Source organism: Pseudomyrmex gracilis, unplaced genomic scaffold (genome assembly GCF_002006095.1).
Source record: "Pseudomyrmex gracilis isolate BER0280 unplaced genomic scaffold, ASM200609v1 scaffold_515, whole genome shotgun sequence".
In the NCBI taxonomy this organism is placed as follows: domain Eukaryota; kingdom Metazoa; phylum Arthropoda; class Insecta; order Hymenoptera; family Formicidae; genus Pseudomyrmex; species Pseudomyrmex gracilis.
The window spans coordinates 46,126-51,738 of record NW_018021099.1 but is presented as its reverse complement, the minus strand read 5'-3'; the positions used below and the strand labels follow the sequence as shown (position 1 = coordinate 51,738).

Sequence of the window (5,613 nt, the reverse complement as noted above, 5' to 3'; positions counted from 1 at the left end):
ACACGGCTGTCGCCTGTGTGCGTATCCCCTCCACTTGATGCTGAATGCTTACTAAGTCCACGAACTGGCATCTCTGCCCGTAACTTCGCGCCGAATCGCGATGTTTCCCGTTTGACCGCCGAAAAACGCGTCACGCGGTGAGAGCGGTTCAGCCGCGAGCATCGGATGTTGGCGTAAAAACGCTCGCATTTCGTGATTTTTCCGCGTATCGCAATCAAAAGCGCACTCCCATTTCTCCGTCACGATGTACCCTCGTTTGCGAAGACGCCATGACGTTGTCAGTGTACGCTTGTATCGCGAGTTTATCGTGTTGTACACTTCGTGTTCCTCCGTGCAGAGACGTTTGTCGCGTTCCGTTTTAAAACACACGGGACACCCGTGCCAAAAGCAGCCGTGGTATTGCAACACGTGACGCTCACCGTTCGCCGTCTCGTAATACCCGTCGACGGGAATGCCTCCGACTTTCGCGAGACGATGTTCACGCCCGTGACTTGCGTGAACAATGATGCAGCTGAGCTCGCGCTCCTTCCACACCAGCCACTGCAGAGCTTTGCGGGATTGCGTATCCGCGAAGCGATATCCGCCGCGAGGAATGACGCCCATCTCTTCCTCACGTAAAAAGTTTTTGCGAAAAACTCGCATACATGTGGAAGCGATGGTCTTGCATTCTTTGAACAGACATACGTTTCCACGCTCGAAAAATATTTTGCGGAAGGCCATGCACGCTCGCTGCAAGATATCAACGTCGTTACGACAATAACGCACTATCTCGCATTGAAAGTCAAAACCTGCGTTTTCGCACGTTTAATCCGCGTGCCACGACAAAAAACATTAGCGTTCTTCGCTAGACATACTATCTGGCGAGTAATATTCAACGGTTGGTAACGGTCCGACGTACGATTGATTCGCGAGAGTGTTAAATAAATGCGCAAAATATCCTTTTTCCACACTGCCCCGCAAACCGAAAGCCTTCGGTAAAGCTGACAAACGCATCGGCATATAGTTGATGCTGTCAATAAATTGTGTACGCCCGGCCGTTTATAAGATGATCTTTGTGCCGTTTAATATTATTTATGGATCCAAATCGACACGTTTTTCCGTGATGTAGCAAAAGATAAACTGCGCGTCGAACGCCTTGGCGTTGTGCGCGATGCAGATAATCTGCTTGAAACATTTCGTTGTTCTCGTAACGAAATCGACGAATTGCCTCACCGGATCATCGCGGAACACAAATTCTCGCACATAGCACCACCGACAACGCTCCGTCATCTCGTCCTTATTTGCGCACGTAACGCAAATTTGCTGCGCGACGCAAAGAATGGGCACGTGAATTTTCACAGACGCTGTACCTTCGAGCGTCTTGTCCTGTCGGGTTTCGAAATCGTAAAACACGAATGCGACGCGCGCGTTTTTCTCTTTGCCAGTAAAATCCTCGCGTGCGAGAGGTCTACTATAACAAAGATGGTTTACATCTTGACGCAAACTGCAAATGTTACAATACACGACACCGCATTCGTGCCCCGCACTCGCTGTTCTGTACAAACGCCCGCAATCGTCACAAAATTGCAAGGTGCTGCACACGCTCACGCGACCGTCTCCGTACGATTTTTTGGCTTGGTGACGTTCGAGACACTCGCGTAAAACATTCTCTTACATTGCTCGCATCGAATTAATTCTACTTCTTCTGTTTTGCACGACGGCACACCGCAACAACGCGGACATTTATGCGAGCATCGATGAACTCTTCGTTCGGGACGATAAAGCAGGTTGCAAGGAATGCAGTATCCCCTGCTCCCCGCCGCCGCTCGTAAATTTAAAATTGGGCAATAGTGACGTGAACCTTCGCAAGAAAGAATATTTCAATGTAGCAAGGATTTGCGTCCGAGAGAGGCGAGCAACGCACCACCGTCGTACAACGGTTTTTCACCTGTCGCGAAAGTAGACAAGGCGTAAACAATTATAGCTATCCTCTCGCCGGCAAGGTAACGCTGAAACCGCTCAATTTCTCTAATACCACAGCCTTCCTCCGGAATTGTGACGCTTGCCCTCCTCACCAACTCTTGTGTTCATTAGCGTTGTAAGGAGAAGGTTGAACGTCTCATTGCATCCCATCGCTCATGTAGCTCGCCTGTACGGGCGTTACCTCGTTTGAGGTATACCCGAGCGGCAACGAGTGAGCGAGGGGAACAGGTTGTCGCTATTCGTTATTGAAAAAATCGAGCGTTTCTCGATTCTTTCCGCGCCCAGAGGACGGCCTCTATTCGACAGAGAGTGGACGGTGCATACGCGTATCGTAAACGATGTAGCAATGTCTATCCTCCCGTTACTCTGCGCAACCGAATTTACGAGAGACCAAATATTCTCGTGAGTCAAGTCACGCGCAGGATGAAAAGAAAGATCCGCTGCACCGTTGATCAAAGTCGGAGAGTCAAACCACACCCCGACGTAATCATTTGGCTCCAATAAATCTGTCGCGTATCTGTGAATCTCTCGAAATGCACCCATTCTACTATTTCAGCAGCAGGCTAAAGTTCGCGGATCTCAAATGTCGCCTCTACCCCGAATTTCTTAAATTTACGCGCGTTTTCCGACCGTAATATTATAAATGTATAATTATTATTTTCACCGATCTGTTCGCTTCTCTCTTCATCGGCGGCATTGTCGGGAGTAGCGGGAGTAGCACTGCTGCCGGTGTAACGCTCGGCGGTGTTGGTGATGTCGTCGACGTCACTGTTGCTGCGCTCGTTGTTAGTGCCGTCCTGTTCACTACTATTTTCTTGCGCAAGATTTACAGTTCCGCCCCCGTATTGTGCTATAAATAAGAAAAGCGTAATACAAAAATTCTCAATATATTAACAAGCGATGATCAAATGAGGGTAAACGAACCAATTATTGATATATTAGACAGACGTTTTAATTACATTTAATTAAATCCATATATATACGTGTTGTATATAAGGTGTTGTAAATATATTGTTATAGAAATAAAAATTTAAGTCACATTTAATGAAAAATATACTGAGTGTGTGATTTTTATTGTCGCGTCAATTTCTACCACGTAACATAAGAAAACCGCGTTTGGACATGCACAATATTAATGAAACTTAGTTATGCTCAATGATAATTTTAAAAACTTTATTTTTATGTAATATTTCTTAGCGTAATTTTAAGTTTATACAGGGAAATTAAATAAGTAAGGCAACGAGTATATATAGTAAACGCATATTTATTCAATTAACTGTAAATAAAGCGTCTACCTAATTTATATCGCTAATTGGTTCTTTTATTTTTTTTGTATTATATTAAATTATATATCACAATTTTATACATTATTACAATTATATACAATTATATGTACATGCAACTATTCTAACCTTCTACAATTGAATCTTCATCATCATCGGCGTCTTTGTCGCGCTCATTGTCGTCGTCGTCGTCATCGTCGTCGTTGATGTTGTTGTCGTCGTCCCTACAGAACTCCGACAAACGAATTGTTTTTCGCTCAAAGATGTCTGCGTGCTCTTCGTCCACCAGCCTTCTCCGTAATTTGTACCCCAGTTCCTCTTCCGCTTCCGCTTGTTGCTGCTGATCGGTATTTCCATCAGGCCGTATGTGCATCAGTATTTGCACGTCTTCATCTAAAGAAGCAATATAAAAGTTTTATATATAATTCCTTTATATTTCTCTTAGTTTAATTATTTAGAGATAGTTTACTTACCGGAATCAAGGGCTAGAAGAGGAGGAGGAGGAAGCTCCGCTTCATNTCTACGGGCTCTTCCTAAAATGTGACATTCATTAGTTAATATATTTTTATTCTAAAAATTAGTCATTCTTGATTTATTGCTTATAAACTTACGCAGAAAAGGTTTATTTGCATCTTTTTCTTCTACCCTCTCTCGTCATCGGCGTAATAAAGACAAGCGACCTCTTTTCCGCATTGGTGCTACTTGCGCTATTGGACGAGGTCCCGCGCTAAAACGATGAGGCACAAGCGACGTCGCGTTTCGCGGGACGATCTCCACCGCGCTCGCATCTTGCTGCTGCTGCTGCTGTTGCCGAGGAGCAGCCGTATTCACGCCTCCGGTGTTTGTATCATCACCATCTCTATCTTGTCAATTTTGTTCGCTAAAATGAGAATTATTTGCTTATTATTTAGTAAGTTTTAAGCATGCAAACTTACAAAATTATAAAAATTTATTACTTACCATTGTTATCGTCTACCATGCGCGCGATTAATCCACACACATCTTCCTCCTCGTGGTTAAACGCTTTGCGAAGTTCTACCGCTTTGCACGCAATGTGCAGCAGGCGACAATTTTCACTGAAAAATCCCGCGTTATGCAACAGCGCGAGAAGCGAGTTTGACACGCGAAATGCAAAGTTTCTAAACACTTCAATATTGTCTCTCCCGCTTGATAAAAATAGCGTTACTTTGCGCAAGTCTTCCAGCAGCGGATTACACTGAATCACGTATATAATGATATCTTTAATATTCGTAGCCGACATCTTGTACTCAGAAAATAACACTTAGAAAAAGTACTTACTTCGAGAAAAAAGAACTCGCGCAGAACACGGGATAAAAACTTTGTTGAAAATCACTGATATACTTGAAACTCACTCTGAACTCAGACTGTGTTTCCTTCTCTTTGCAACAGATCTTTTATACGCTGTTTCACTTTTAAAAATTACAAAGTGAGAGTTGAGCTAGTATGTCACAAACTAACAAAACGGCTGTTACTCGGAAACATTATAAAGTTTTTATCATTTTTTTTGCCAGCGGGAAGAACAAATCCGTTTTTGCTTCTCCATAAAGATGACATTGATTTTATAACTAAAAACAGATTTTTCACAGATAAAGGTAAACTTAAAATGTCACGTGTTGGCATTGACCATCTGTTTAGTCAGACATAGTTTCTGCCGTTTTTTGTCATCGGGGTAAAACGTATCATTTAGCTGCAATTCCATAAAACTGACATTTACACTTCTGAACCGTAATAAACATGCGAAGAACTTGCGATATATGAACCTTTGATTTCCGACTCTGGGATTGCGCTATGAAAAACTTTCTTGAAAATTTTTCAATATAGACACGTACATCGAAACACGTTGCAGCAGGATGCGTGATATAAAAACAGCTTATATCAGAGAATTTTTTATTTATTTTCTATGCGCGGGAATGCCGCAACAATTTTGTTTTAATTTTTTGGATAAATATATAGAAAAGGTCACCCCCCTCCGATTTCAATGAGCTTGACATATGTTGTCAAGGACACCTTCCTGAGTAACAATCCGTAACTTTTAGCCGTCGCTCGTTGTTAATAAAAAAGTTATGAACAATTGAAGTTTGAAAACTAAGGCTGCTGCTTACACGCTTATAACACGAACAAAAAGAATGAAAAAGTAGCCTTCAAAATATCGTACATACTAAATATTTACTTTACAAAAACGTATAATGTCAATAAGTATGTAGAGGTCGGAAACAAATGTTATGATGTATTTCTCACTCCTTCTTATATTCAATATTGTTTTATATTAAACACGTTATCTCTGATTACGCGTTACGCGTTACGCAAAAAATAACAGTGCATGGGATCACATCCTAATTCTTTCATG

The 5,613-nt window shown here is 42.4% G+C and overlaps 1 pseudogene; it reads right to left on the bottom strand.

Moving 5' to 3' along the window:
* Window positions 1–51: 51 nt before the first annotated feature.
* On the bottom strand, window positions 52–1,269 carry LOC109860948 (annotated as a pseudogene).
* Between the last annotated feature and the right edge of the window lie 4,344 nt (window positions 1,270–5,613).